General features: G+C 42.8%; 1 protein-coding gene across 5 annotated transcripts in view; it reads right to left on the reverse strand.

Moving 5' to 3' along the window:
- MGAT5 (alpha-1,6-mannosylglycoprotein 6-beta-N-acetylglucosaminyltransferase) overlaps positions 1-16147 on the reverse strand; it is a 334676-nt gene that overhangs the window by 309795 nt on the left and 8734 nt on the right. The window contains exon 1 of one of the 5 annotated variants that reach the window (XM_047869766.1): positions 7017-7035. The exons of the other annotated variants lie outside the window; for them this stretch is intronic. The gene's annotated coding sequence lies outside the window, so the exon portion shown is untranslated. Of the gene's footprint in view, positions 1-7016; positions 7036-16147 lie in introns of those variants that run through there. 5 annotated transcript variants of the gene reach the window in all.

Raw genomic sequence — 16147 nt, forward strand, 5'->3', positions numbered from 1 at the left:
TATCACACTAGTTTTTAACTGTGATACAAAAATGGGCGCTCTTTATCAAGACACCAAGTAACAAGATCTAATAGCAGCTGTTATCTATAATCATTTTGAAGTAGTGAGGAGTGTAATAATATTTGGGGATATCTGCAATCACCAAAATGTGACATGAACTTACTGGTGACGAAATCAGGATACTTCCATACATTTTTTTTAAGTATTTATTTATTTATTTATTTATTTATTTATTTATTTATTTTAGTTATTTATTTATTTATTTATTTATTTAGAGATTGCACAAGCAGGGGAGGGGCAGAGACAGAAGGAGAGAGAGAGAATCCCAAACAGGCTCCACATTGGCAGCACGGAGCCCCCCATGTGGGGCTAGAACTCTGGAAGCATGAGATGGTGACCTGAGCCGAAATCAAGAGTTGGATGCCTAACCGACTGAGCCACCCAGGCACACCATGTCAGGATACTTCTAATACTACTGTGGTCTGTTGCCTATGTTCACAAATGAATAAAATGCCGAATTCCAGTTAGCATTCATTATGCATAAAGATGGAATGTGTTTCCCTCTCAACCTCACAGATTCCCAGGAATAGAGGGGGAAGGGGAGGCACTGTTACAACAGAGTTCCAGGAGCCATTCATCCCAACATCAGTTCTATCACCAGGTGAAAGATCTCAAACAGGAGAGAAGGGGGGAAAAATGCTAATTTCCAGGAGAGGCTGTTCCTTTCTTTTTTTTTCCTAACTCTGTTAGGCTCCTTCAAGCCATGAAAACGGTACATTTCCTGGAAACTAACTCCACTGTATATTTTAATTACAGCAATATTTTTCGAGTACCACTTCCTGTGAAAGGATCTGTTTCTTCCACTAAAAAGATTCAACTGTTTTTATCTTCCTCAAGACATCCATCACATGAATGTCAATATCTTGGGATTTAAAAGGAGGTTTTCGAAACTTTCTAAGTGTTTAATCAATTGGTTCCTTTTCATACACTGCTACGCTGCCTGCATAGAATCGGAGTGCTTTTTTTCTTTAAACTGAAATTAGAATACCACTTATTATGTCTTGAGTGACCATTATACTTCAGGGACAGTGCTAGGCTCTCTTCCTGAGTTAGTTCTGATGCTCACGACTGGGTTGTACTACTACTAGCCCACTTACTAATACAAAAGTAAAGTGATTAGGAATTTCAAAACAGAGCCTGATGTTATCATAACTCTCTTGGGGCGGGGGCGGGGGCGGGGTGGGGAGAAGCCCCAAATACATTGATATCTGTGTTGAAATTCCAGTTATAAATGAAAAGGTAGTCATTTTAAACTAAACAACAAAATATTTTCCTGGCAGGAAGGGACCTTCACACCCAATTATCCTAGCAACAGACAGGTCACCTATCCCATTTGTAAGAAGTGAGCATGCACTCCTAAGATATGTTCATTCATTTTAAAATAATAAACATATATATATTACTAACACCCAGGCCCTTGGTTTTAATGAAAAAAATATATAAGTTAAACTTTTCACATTTTTTCCCCATACCCTAAGGGTTATCCTGAGTCCCAGATTTTGGAAATCACTGGCCACCTGGAGCTCACAGGCCTATTCTTCTTCACAACGTTTCTAAAGACTCCAGAATGATGTTTAAACTTCTGCCATTCTTCCTCCGTTCTTGAAGGAGTAACAATACTCCAAATAAATGCAGAGAGAAGCACAGTCAGATCCAGCAAGCAAGCACATGTCTTCATGCAGAGGTAAAGACCTGGCTTTGGGGACAGGCACCCAGCACTCCCCAGGGCCTGGCTACAGGATGTCGCAAACAGGCTGGAGAGGGTCTCCTGGCCACAGACAACATGATGATCTCCAAACAGGAAGCTTCCTATTCCAAAACCACACTAGGGCTTTTGAAATGACCCGACTCAAACATGTTAATTCAAAATATTCTCAGAACTCATTTCCTTTGATTTAATATCTGAAATGGGGTTAGGGGTAGGGGTTAACATTACTTTCTCTTCTGCCCCCTATGAAATCGGTTCCTTATGAACACATTTAACGACACAGGGGCAGGTTCATAATTAATTAGTTGTTTCAACATTAACACCATAAAAGAACTTGGGATGATGCCCCAAACTGTCCTTAAATCAGAATAAAGGCTGGGGCAAGGAACACACCAAAGATCATGAGGAAAACATGGGCTGGCCCACATCATGGACACCTTTAATCCAGCCCCAGAGGAAGTCTCAGAGATAATGCCCTTTGTTCTTTCTTATCCGTCTCTTCCGTCAGAGTGGCAGTCCACTAGAGGCGAGCCTAAGAGGAAACTGGAGGTGGGGTGGGAAGTGTCAAGGAGAAAGAACTAGCATATGGAGTCCTAGCACATTTAAGGGACTTTTGCATGTATCATTAATTCCTTTAATTTCCCCCCAAACCTATCATATAATCACCCCTCCAGTTTTAAGATGAAACAGATGTCAGAGAGGTGAAGCAACTTGCCCAGAAGCACAGAACAGCAGAGTCAGAATTAGAAGCCAGGTCACCTTGGCTCAGGGCCAGTCTCTTCCTCCATGCCCACCCCCTCCCCTCCTCAGATCTTGTGAGCCAGTCTCAGCTCAAATTTCAATTGCAAGGAAAAAGGTATCCCAGGTTCAAAACGAAACAAAACAAAACTTCCCTAAGTCATAATCTCTTGGGGAGAGGGGAGAACATCAGTGAATATCCAGAAAGTCAGAAAAAAAATGGGAAAAAAGATCCAATTTAAAAAAACAAAAACAAAAACCCAACCCCCCAAAAACAGGTTTCAGGGGTGGAAATGAATTCTAGAAACTAGTGATGTTGGTGGGTATTCAAGTTCTACGAGGAATGTTGAACACATAGTTTGTAGTCACTTAAAAAATGTGGTCTGTAGCACATAAGGGGTTTGCAAAGAGCCACTCACTCCAGGGAAACCTTATGCCCTTCTGGTAGGTATCCACCCTTACTTGGTCAACCAGAAAATGGTGACAGAGACACAGGAGACACAGAACTTCTGTTTCAGCAAGCCATGTGACCTGCTCTTCTACATGACTTCACCTCCAAACATGACTATCCAAGGACCTGTCAAACTGACCAAACCAGTAGTCCTCACCACTACTTTGGTCACCTATCCCATTCGTAAGAAGTAAGCATTCACCCCTAAGATTTGTTCATTCTATTTAAAATAATAAACATGTATATATTGCTAACACATAGGCCCTTGATTTTAATGGAAATAAATGTAAGTTAAACTGTTCACATTTTTTTCCCATACCCCATGGGTTATCCTGAGTCCCAAATTTTGGAAATCACTGGTCTGGGCTTGCAACGCAGTAGCCACCTGGAGCCCAGTGACCTTCACCTTCATTCCACCTGAGCCACATCCCTGATACCTTATCCAGGTCAGCTGTCTTGGTCTCCACTCCCAACACTGATGGCCTGCCCCCACACCTAAGAGTTCTGTTTCCATTTTCTAGGGCTCAGAGCCGACCCCTCCCAGATTCCCCTACCTCCCTAAGCCATTTATTACCAAAGCCCTCTCTTCCCAAGTCCTTGTCTTCCCACTCTCATCACACAGCAAAATGCCCAACAAACCTGATCTCACGCAAGAGTCTACCTTCTCTTCTGTACTCAGGCAGTTGAGCAGTACCAGAAAAAGGAGATGAATACACAGAAAGCACATGAACAGTGTTACCAGGTGACTTCACGCTCCCATCCTCCTCAGCTCTTCTGACACCAGAAACTCGGGCTTTTTCTTGTCCTCAGGGCGCTCCAATTTCCCTTTATCCTCAGCCAACGATTCCAAACCGGCACCCCCTTCCCCAGGTCTATTTCCAGAAGCCTGCCTGACTTGCTTCATCCATCCACTCAACATTCCTTCATTCATTCCAACAGTGCTCAGTACTGAGCACTCCCTGTGTGTCGTGCTGTTCCCATGCTGTTCCTGTAGGAGAGAGAACTGAATCTCACAGTGCTAGCATTCTGTCAGTTGTTGGGAGGTGATGAAAATAAAACCATTACATAACAGGGAGCGGGCAGGGGCCAGAAAAATCTGGTCGTCGGATGTGACCCACTTTGCTTCCTTCCCACCTCTCCCCTTTCCAATTTTTTTTTATTGAGACAGAAATCACTTATCATTGAATTAATCCTTAAAACGTACAATTCAGTCGCATTTAGTACATTCACAATAATGTGCAACCTCCACCTCTGTCTAGTTCCAAAACATTTTAATCATCTCAAAAAGAAACCCATTAAGTAGTTACTCCCCATTTTCCCCTTCATCCCAACTCCTGAAAACCACTAACCTGCCTTCAGTCTGTCTAGGGGGATTTACCTTTCTGGATACTTCCTGGCTGACGACAGATCTGCTCCTCCAGATTTCTTCCCTCCAGGCTTCCTCCTTCTTATTCCTTCCCCTCCCCCTTTCCTCTTTCTCCCCCTTCCCACAGGCCTCTTCCCTCCTCCTGCATGTAATGATCCTTCACCTAATGCGGTGGTCCTGAGACCCCAGACCAGCTCCTGACTACATCTTCAAAATCCCCTTTTGAGCTGGCTCTTTCATTCTTTAAAACCATCTTGACCCTAAGTCCTCCTGCCCTCAAGACAGCTCCAATACCCTCCCTTCTCTTCTCAGCCTCTGATTCATTTGGTGGAATTTGCAAAGGTCTTCAGAGATTTCCACATTAAAAACTTAGGCAGCCTCATCTCACCAGAGCCCTTTGGTCATGTAATGCATGTGGACTTTGGTAACTGTGACTTCTCTGTGCCTCACTTTGCTCAGCTGTGAAATGGGGATCAGAACACTTACCTCATAGGGCTTCTATGAAGAAGAAGCAAAAGTACCCAAAGTGCTCATAAATATGCCCGACACCCCGGAAGGGCTCAAAAAAATGTTATCACTACAATGAGGATTATCCATCTCATAAAACCCATGTTCTGCTCTGGCAGGACCAGGCCTCTCTAGATATTCCCACAGGGTTTCCTTCTGGCTTAGCCTCCAGGGACTGTCTCTCCCAGGGTAACACTGTTTTCAGGGTGATGTCATACACTCTCTAGGCTTTAACCACCACCTGATATGAGCAATGCCTAACCCACACTGACCCCGGTCCTTAGCCTCCCAGACTCAGCCCAGCTTTGCACTCCTGTGGAAGTACCTAGGATGCCTTGAATTTACCATGTCCAAAGATAAGAGTCACCCTCCCCTCTCACCCCTCCAGCCTCCTTTCTTTCCCTGCACCTCCACTTCAAGTTGCCATGATCCCTTGCTGAGACCACCACAGGAGCTCTTCCCCTGCCCCAACCTCATTCCTGTCCCTTCCACCCCTCACACTGCAGCCAGAACACCCCATCTGAAAATCAAAATTGCCCACGTCACTCCCTTGGTTAAACCCTTTCAGGAGCTCTCCACAGTTCTCAGGAGCAAGCCCAATCACCTTCCTAGGGAAAGCCCCATCTCCAACAGCCTCTCTGCCTTGCCCTCTAGAGGTGCTCCAGGAACAGCTGACCACTGAAGCAATGCCGGAGTTATCCCACATTATCTCTGAGAGTTATCTCCCTGCCTGGCATGCCTTTCCCACCTGATGTCCCCAAATTTGGCAGCACATTTTTCAAGGCTCAGTTGAGGCATCATCTGCAAGGAAGTTTTCCCTGATGCCCCAGATTAGACAAAGCACTCTTTCCACCTGACAATGCCCACCATTAGGTGTTTATGGATCTGTCTTCCTCTTGAGACTACAAGCTCCCCGGAAGACCCTATTGATTCTCATCCATCCATCGATCCATCCACCCACCCACCCACCCACCCACTCAACAAAAACACCCCAGAGCCTACACTAATCCAGACACTAGGAATACAAGTTAACAAGGCAAACATGGTTGCTGCCCTCAAGCAGCTGACAGTCCAGCAAAGGTGACAACAAGAAGGTGTGACGCCCCACCCCCACCCCCACCACATACACAAACACACCACAGGAGCTACAGTGTGGGTTCTAAAGCCAGGTTCCCGAGGTTCAAATCCTGGTTCCACCACATGTTAACTGTAAAACCTGGACAAGTTACTTCACTTCTCGGTGTCACGGTTTCCTAATCTCTAAAACTAGGACAATTGTACCTACCTTACAGGGTTTTTGGGGAGATTAAAAGAGCTAACAGATATAAATCAAAGGGAAGTATCCATAACTCCCAGGCACATAACAAACACTGATAAGACTCAGCTGTTCTTATTACTATGGGAACAAGGGGAGGGTTTATGAGAGGCTCCCACTGTAGACACAGGGTCAGACATTGCACTCACCTTTGTGTCCCTATGCCTGACCTCTAAGTACTCAGTAAATGTTTGCTGAGCCCTACAAAGACGGTTTGGTGGCTCAGCATCAAAGACTTATAGAGCTGGAAGTCACGCTGGAGAGCATCTGACCCAACTTGTCCACTTTTGCAGAAGAGACAGGGGCTCACAGAGCTAGTTAGTGGCAGGGAAAGCATGAGTCCTCAGACCTCTGACTTCCCAGCTGATCTTTCCTCCTCCATTTCCAGAAGACCCTCGTTACCCAAGCCAGCACAGCTGTTCTGCAGCTTCCACGATCTGTCACTTGCCACAGTAGAAAGGCTGCTGTTTGCTACCTAGGCCACTTCATTTATCCCCTGCTTCCCCTTCTCACAGTTCTCCTCCAGCCCTGTTTTCTTGTTCGTCTTGTGATCTGTAGTTTTTACAGTCTGGATGTTAGAAAGACAACAACCAGAGATTGTTGTATTCTTCAGGGAGCAGCTTAAACAAATCACAGGAGCAGGTGCAAATCCCTGAGCCCCCTGCCCCCCAATGTCCATCTCTCCTGGCCCACTGGTCACTCCTGATGGCGGAAGGCTTCATCACCGAAGGTTTCATTTGTTCACTCGGGGACTGTCTTTTAGGGGTGTTCCAAGGTTCAGAAGGCAGAGCCCCAAGGCACTTGGATGTAGAAGGAAGGCCAAGTAACAGCTCTCAATTGAAAGTCAAGTCCCAAATTTCCGACCACATACCTCTTACCCATCCGCCTGCAGGGTCTAGGTTTCCAGCAGTGCCTTTGAATGGCATGTCATTCTTTGACACCGCTGACTTGATGAATGGCAATCCGGCAGGACTTTAGGGGCCTGGTGTTTACAGAACTGCTGTTAGGAAACTTTTGCTTTCACACCTCAATGGGCCTAGAAGGCAGCAAGAGAATATGACATAGGGAATAAATAATCCTGGGAAGCTATGTGATGTTCTCTATTACTTTTCATGGTTGGGCTGTAATGTCAGTTATAAGTACCTTGAGCTTCATTTATCTTTGTGTCTGCACCTCTGCTGAGTGTGTTCACATGTGTGTGTCTGAGGCTCACAGAGGCACAGAGGCTCATCACAAGCCGGAATGTCCAATACTGGCAGTGCTATATATTCAAGTGCTGGGATTTCATTTTAACATCCCACAGTAATGATTATCCCACACAAATCTGCCTTGATAATAACAGTCATGGACAGAGTGCTAAAAACAGGGGTAGTAAATTTCATCTACACACCTCACTATGGAAGAATCTACTATATCACTCTGTATCATCACAGCTACTGGCTATGAAGATGTTTGCCTGGATATGAGAGTTTATGAGTCTCACTTTATCTTTCTTATAAATGCTAAAGCAGACCCCTTCTTTTAAACAAATAATGGAAAACCACTTTTGAGGAAGAGAAAAACCATCTGCCTTCCCAAGAAAACCCTTTCTACATTTTTATATGAAAGAACATCCCTAGGAGACATTTCTCTTGCCAAAGGGAACTTTTACCTAGCCTCAGAGGCATTTCTCTTTGGCTCTATACCTAGCGTAAAACTCCTCTTTAGAAGGTTATTCAGTGTATGCCTGACCAACTCATCTGTAGATGAGGCAACCTGATCTAATACATCTCATGGAGAACAGGCAGGCCTTGGAACCAGAGCCCTGAATTAAACTCCCAATCTGCACTTTATTAGCAAGGGGGCCATAACTACCACGGATGCCTATAATCCCAGCATAATCATTACTAGCATCCTCTTTTACACTCAAAAGTGTTCAGATTTGGATGATAAAATAATATGGCCACCTGACAATCATGTGAGTCACTGCAGATGAGACATTTAACTTCTCCGAACCTCGTTTCACATTTGTTAAATGAAAAAAAGGGAATCTAATTTACAGGACTGTCATCAGCATGAAATTAGACAATATGCTCCAGGCTTGGTTCCCAGGAGTGCCTGGTATTTCCCCTGAACACCAGCTAAATGCTCAAGAGGTCTACTTTTAGAGGTATTACTCTGTATGGGAGGTCCTCACCTTCCGATTGTCTGTTTGAAGACTGCACGTAGATGTTCCACTTTTCATTGTGATAAGATCTATGAAATGGTAACAGGATCTATCTGAACCCAGCAGCTGCACATTTAACTCTGTCATTCACCTGACCAGGAGATGAATCACTCATGGATATTTAAGTTCCTGTCCTCCAGGTCTTTTGCATGTTTTTGATTCTTTCCACAAAGTCAGGATTAAGATCAAAATTCATACTACACCAGACCAAGTGAATGGGGCTCAAAATGGGAGGGGAGAAGTAAGAGAGCCTTCAAAATGAGCAAAAAATCACCACTCCTCAGCCAATGAAGTTGGTGAATTTCCTGCTTTCTCAAACTTTTCCCCAAAAGAATCCTGGCCTATGGATCCAATGTAGGGCAGTTTCCTTGATAAAAGGATCTGAGGTATCTCACTTTAAAAATCAGGCCGGGAGCGCCTGGGTGGATCAGTTGGTTAAGCATCCAACTTCAGCTCAGGTCATGATCTCACAGTTTGTGGGCTTGAGCCCCCATCGGGCTCTCTGCAGTCAGCTCAGAGCCTGGAGCCTGCTTCAGATTCTGAGTCTCCTTCTCTCTCTGCCCCTCCCTCACTCATGCTCTTGCACTCTGTCTCTCTCAAAAATAAATAAACATTAAAAAATAAAATAAAATAAAAAATAAAATAAAATAAAAATCAGGCCAAATGATGGATCTAGAGGGTCTATATGCCAAGCAAAATAAGTCAGTCAGAGAAAGACAAATAACGTATTTCATTTACTCGTATGTGAAATTTAAGAAACAAATGAAGAAAAAAAAGAGAGAAACCAAAAAACAGACTCTAAACTACAGAGAATAAACTGATGGTTACCAGAGGGGAGGTGGGTGGGGGCCCAGATGTAACAGGTGAAAGGGACTAACAGCATACACATCATGCTGAGCACTGAATACCGTAGAATTGTTGGTCACCATATTGTACACCTGACACTAATAGAACACTGTATGTTTAGTATATTGGAATTAAAATAAAAAATAATAAGCAGGCTATGCATAAAAACTTACTTAAAACTTAAAAAAAAACAAAATTAGGCAAGATTGGTACCCCCAATCTTGCATATAAATCTACAGCAGTTGGTAGCTCACGATCAATAGAATGTTATTGTTCCCTTTTCCAAAGAGACAGAGAGAGTGAGAGAGACGCTGTCACTTCATTAATAAGTTTGTTACATACACGTATGTTCTCCTCAGTCCGACACGACAGAAACGTTATCAGGTAATGGCGGGGGGCAGGGGTAGGCAGCTCCATGAGAAATGTGAGCAATCACTAAACCCACAGGAAAAAGGAGGTTAAAAATTTGAAACTACTCAGTTCCAATCTTCAGCATATGTTTTTCAAACAAAGAATAAAAAAATGTTATTCCCATTACTATGTAATATGGCTGTCCAGGATATTAATGTTGTATGCGTGAAGATTCCTCCCGACGCTCAACTTCTAAAAAATTAGAAAGGAAATGTTCAGCATTTTCATGCTCTAAATATAGACTTAGAAGCTGTGAGAGGAAAAAGATGCACATGGCAGCACAATGACTCTGTGTCTGGAGGACAGCAAAGAACAGTGCAGTGGGCTCTTCCATGGCAAAGTCATTTCCTACTGAGAAGTTTCCAGAAACAGAAAAAGGTTGAGGCCATTCCCAGAAATCCAGTTACAGCTACAGCACAGCACCCTCTAAGGCTGGGCTCACTGGGTGGCAAGGCAGCAATGAGACCATCCATGGAGCTTCTACCTGGACCCCAAACCCTAACTTCTAGGAAATGCCCCTCCCCCACAAGCCATACAGTAACAGAAGAACACCCCTGACAGCCATTTGTGCAACACATTTCTTAGGCAAGGGGCATTTCTTAGAGTTGTGTCGTGATTATGTAACTCTGAAGCAGACAAAGAGGAAGACAGAAGTTCTTATGTACATAGGGAATTTTCTTGCGGAATGTCTGTGGTTTTTCTCTACTTGAAAAACTGAACCAGAAATCACACTTCTGTTTAGGATTCAGATAACCAGTATGTTCTGGCTTTAAATGCATCACGTACCTTGTACTGATCAATACAGCCTTGCCAGAGGAATGTTCTGACAAACTTGTCTCCTCATGTCTGATAAAAGAATGAGCCAAGGGTGAATCAAGCTCATTCCTTTGACCAGGTCTGGTCTAAGAAGAAAATAAGCCAATTGTAGATAAACCCACATCCCTTCCACACCCATATCTGGCAGTCCTGGGGAAAGGCCATGTTAAGAGGCCTTGTCAACTACCAAGATACAGAACAGAGAGGACAGCGACAGCACCATCCAGAGCACTCTACCATTCTACACTGGGATTTCCACACCATCAATCCCCTTGGCAGACTGGGGAGATCTATGGACCCCTTCTCAGGACTTTTTAAATGCATAAAATGAAACACACAGGATTAAGGAGGAAGTCAATTATATTTAAATACAGTTACCAAAATATTTTTTCAGTTGTGATATAATAACACATATGCTCCTTTATTCATTCATTAAATAACACTATCTAGCAGCAGGTGTAATAGCCACCATAGTTTTAAAGTCATAATGAGTACTGATATTTTCAGATATCTGTCAGACATCTATGATATGAAAATACTGAATTTCTACGGGTGACAAAGTCATAGACAATACCAATATTACTGCAATTTATAGCCAATATTCAAGAGCTAAGGACTGCTCCATTTTGGTTAGAGGTTAGTGAAAATCAAGATGTGAATATTTTCCCATGAAAGTTCACAGCTTGAGCTTGAAACCTGACAGAGTGGACTGCAGTAGTTCATATGAAACTTATGTGATAATCTGATTTCATTCTCTATTCCTATGGCTCTTCCACAGGAGAGGATGATGAGGAGACCCACAAGCAAGCCCTGGTCCAGCAGGAGCCAGAAACCACAAACAGAGCAGGTGGAGGTGGGGGCGGGGGGAGGGTCTGCACCATGGAGAGTCCACCATCCACAGACAGAAGCAGTATGGGGCCAACATCTCTATTCCTTTTTTCACAGTCAGCCACACAAAAGGCAGGAGACACATTTTTTTTTTTTCCTAAATGGTTAGTGCCAAGAGTATTTAATTCAGTTGAATCATTAGGCTACAGGAAAAAATGACTTTACAAATGACTTCTGCTAGTGCTGTGTTCTAAACTCTATCAGCCTTAAAGTCCCCAGCTTATACAAACTTCTAATATCCCTTTACTAACTGAAATCAAATTCTTAGATAACCTTCCTAAACACAATTTCAAACATATATACTTGTTGCCCTAAGGGTAACATAAATGAGAATAAAAGGAAAATAACTGATAACAAACCTAACGTGTATTTCCATATGCAATTAGTTGGGCAAGACAAATCTAGAAGGCATAATGGGGTCATTAGATGCTTGTGTATTAGTGTCAAATAAAAAAAACAAATGGGTCAGCTACAAATGTGGACTGACACGGGTAACATGGTGATGCCATGGGTGGTATGTTTTTCCAAAATGGAAAACACCTCTTGGTAAATTTCCCAACAAAACAAAGCACAATCCTTCTTCTTCAGCTGAGAAAGTCAATGCTAAGTAAAACATACAAAATGTTCTTTGTTTTCTTTTAAAATAGGTTTCTAGGTTCTGGTAGTAAACAGGCTTTGTTGTCCATGACTGTCTCATAGTGGGACATGGGATACATTTTGGAGTGCAAGATTGTCCTACCCATCATAGATGGTTAGCATCCTGGGTCCCCACCAATAAATGCTAGTAGCACTCCTCAATTATTAACAACCAAAACTACCCCCAGAAATTTCTAAAAAGCCCCCCATAAGACTCCCTGGAGCTAGCCCAAATCCACAATGCAATTTCCAGTTCTGGCCACTTCTGGGTGATGTCAAGCTGGGCCACTGAAGAGATACTGCCCAGGAAACTGGAATTTGTGTTACAAGGGAAAGACTAGTCTTGCTGGGTGGCTTCCCCTGTAGCTAATGAATGCTATTACCAAGAGTCCTGTCCTTGGGACAAAAAAAACAAAGCAAAAAAAAAAAAAAACACAAAGCAGGGGGAGAATTAAGATGGACTGTGGCCTCCTGCTCCTGGAACCCTAATGTGAATTCTCCACTTTTATTGAAGCAAGCTCCATCAGGTTTCTGTTGCCAGAAGGGTCTTACTAATAACAACTGTCCAACCACCCACCTGAACTAAGGGAGGCAGCTAGGATCAAAAATACTCAGGAGAGGGGCGCCTGGGTGGCTCAGTCTGTTAAGCATCCGACTTCGGCTCAGGACGTGATCTCACGGTTTGTGAGTGTGAGCCCCGTGTCCAGCTCTGTGCTGACAGCTTGGAGCCTGGAGCCTGGAGCCGGCTTTGGATTCTGTGTCTCCTGTGCTCTCCCATGTGTTCTCTCTGTCTCTCCCAAAAATAAATATTAAAAATTAAAAAAAAAAATTCTCAGGAGAATCTATTCTAATGTCAAAGAAGCTACCTCATTTGGGGGACATTTCTCAGATTTTACTTAAACTCTCCATGCTATAGTTGAAGCTCATTTGTTTTGATTTCTTTTTTACTGCCAATAAATAAGTGAGCCAGTGACCATTCTTCACCTGGCATTTCAGATTCTAGAAAGATATATCCAGATCATTCTGAAACCCTTCCTGCCTCAGCTCCTTCTCATCAATCACGTTAGCCCTACAACATAAATAACACTTTTGTCCTTCCTTGACAGAGTTGGAAAATGTAAGTGTGAGAAAAATTTGGCCTTTAAGGGCCCAATGGGGGGGTCTGAATGAAAAAAAACACTTTTTTCCCCAAAGTGTTTCCAACCCCAAAAGTCCATGATTTAATGTGTTTAAATTGTATTATGCTCAGGAATAATAGCACCCTAATTCAGAAATGTGGCAATAAGGACCAGTTGCCAGAAAGGTGTGGTGAAAGAGGCCAGGATCACTGTTTCTCTACCTCTTCCACTAATGGACTCCATTATATTACCAAAAAAAAGCACTGCTGCAATCTAATGAATAAATAACTAGCACTTGAATGGAATTTGTGTCCATTTTAATTCCAGCTAGTTTCCACAAGAAAGCCTCATTTACATTTGAAAAGGGGGTAGGGGGTGGATAATATTTCTTAAAATGAAACATTTTATTTATTTATTTATTTAAAATTTCTAATGTTTATTTTTGAGAGAGAGAGAGACAGAGCTCGAGCAGGGGAGGGGAGAGAGAGAGGGGGAAACAGCATCCGAAGCAGGCTCCGGGCTCTGAGCCATCAGCACAGAGCTCGACGCGGGGCTCGAACTCACAGACCGTGAGATCATGACCCGAGCTGAAGTCAGACGCGCTCAACCGACTGAGCCACCCAGGCGCCCCATAAACGAAACATGTTAGAAATGGTTAAAAAGTTTCCTATATAACCCAGTCGGGTATAATGTTAAATCACAAAAACTTAATTGTTGAATCTAAGTTAATAGAAAAGAAAGTCTGAGTATGACCCAGGAAAAGAAGTAGTTTTCACATGTGCCAGATTTGTTTAGTGTAACCTGCAGAAGAGTATCAGGAGAGCTAAAGGTCACCTGAACAGTGTCTTCTAAATGGAGGTTTGCAACTAACTGATGGGTTATGAAATCAATTCAGTGCAAGGGTCAGAAAACATTTTCTTCAAGAGCCAGGTAGTAAATACTTTAGGCTGTGCAGGCCAGATGATCTCTGTCACAATTACTCAACTCTGCCATTGGAGCTTGAAAGCAGTGACAAAAAATACATGAACAAATAGGAGTAGCTGTGTTCTAATAAAACTTTATTTACAAAATAAGCAGCAGGCCATAGTGCTGTCTCCTGACCAGCACTTTTTAAGTGAATGGAATGGAATGGAATGGAATGGAATGGAATGGAATGGAATGGAATAGATCTTTTCTAAGTTTATTTATTTATTTTGAGAGAGAGAGAGAGACAGACAGTGCAGGAGGGGCAGAGAATGAGGGAGAGAGAGAATCCCAAGCAGTCTCTGTGCTGTCAGTTCACAGCCTGATAACAGGACTCAAACCCACAAACTGTGATATCATAATCTAAGCCAAAATCAAGACACCAGGCCCCCCTGGAATAGAAAACATCTGAGGACATCAGTGGCAGGGGAGTAGCTACCATTTCTTGAAACTCTCCCTACTGTTATATACATGTATATGTGAGTTAAGAGTTAATATGTGTTTATTACTGTAGGTTGGGGTCAAACTCACTGTACTAGAAGTAACAAATACTTAGAAGAGGAAAAGCAAGTCTGCTTCCGACTTAAACTGATAAGAATTTAAAGGACATTCAGGTGAGAAAGAAAGAAAGAAAGAAAGAAAGAAAGAAAGAAAGAAAGAAGGAAGGAAGAGAGAGAAAGAAAAAGAAAAGAAAAAAGAAAAAAAGAAAAGATAAAAAAGAAAGAGGGTAGATACAATGGGCAAGTTCTCCAGCCTAAACTATAACCTTAAAAGAATATTTTAAAATGTATTAAATGTGTTACAAGAATATTAATTAGGGGTGTCTGGGTGGCTCAGTCGGTTAAGCGTCACACTTCAGCTCAGGTCATGATCTCGCAGTCCGTGAGTTCAAGCCTCACATCGGGCTCTTGGGCCGGACAGCTCAAATCCTGGAACCTGCTTCAAATTCTGTGTCTCCCTCTTTCTCTGCCCCTCCCCCCCAAAATAAACATTAAAAAATAAAAATATTAATTAGTTATGAGTAGTCCAAAATGATATTCAAACAGACATTAAAAATACTTTTTATGCTATTCAAACATCTGAGATGAGGGGTGTATCAGTTAGCAGCTGCTGTATAACAAAGCTCCCTAGAACTCAGTGGCTTGAAACAACAATCAGCGATTATTTCTATAGCTCTACAGGTCAGCTGAATGGTTCTGGTGATCTAGGACAGATTCACCTGACCTTGCCAAGGCATGTTCAGGAGACTCTAAGCACCCAACAGTTCAGCTGGAGGCTGGCTGGTCCAGGATGGCCTCAGCTGACACAGTTTGGCTCATCCCGTGTGTCTCTCAGAACTCTCCATTAGGCTAGCCTAGGCATGTTTGCCAGGTGGTGGCAGGGATCTAAGAGAGCAAGTCCATCTGTGTAAAAGGCAATCAGAAACATGCAGGCTCTTTTAAACTTGTTCACAGGATATTTGCTAAAATCCCACTAGCCAAAGCATCACATGGCCAATCCCAGTGGTGGGGGAGGGAAGAAAAGGGGACTATAGAGTTATAAGGCAAAAAGTGTAGAGACAGGGAGGCCATTAACTGGGGCCATCAGTGCAATTAATCTACCACAGGCAATAGTTATTGTCTGTTATCATGTTGGCAGAAGCAGAGAAATTTGACATTATTTTACATTTCCCTTACCATTTCTCATTTTGTTTTTCCATTATCACTTCTGAGGCAGAAAGACAGAGTGAAAAGAACACAGACTTCACAATCAGTGAGATCCACTTTTGCATTCTGGCTTCATGACCCTGGGCAAGTTTCCTTAGTACCTCAGTTTCCTCACAGAAGTAGGACTGGTGATAATTACACAAGGCTGGACACATAAATGTGCATAGCTCAATGTCCAACCAAAGCAGGACTCAAATCCTAAATACAGTGTTTTGCAAATAGCTGACTTTAATATATTCAAAAAGATGAGGGGAACTTGCCTAAATTTCCTATGACAGTAAAGTTCCTCAACAGAAAGAAGGAGATCTACATAAACAGTAAAACAAACAAACAAAACAAACAAAACAAACAAACAAAAAAACACAATTCTTTACAAAGAGTTTAGAGCACTGTGGGAGGCAGAAAAATGGCC

This window comes from Prionailurus viverrinus, chromosome C1 (genome assembly GCF_022837055.1).
Source record: "Prionailurus viverrinus isolate Anna chromosome C1, UM_Priviv_1.0, whole genome shotgun sequence".
In the NCBI taxonomy this organism is placed as follows: domain Eukaryota; kingdom Metazoa; phylum Chordata; class Mammalia; order Carnivora; family Felidae; genus Prionailurus; species Prionailurus viverrinus.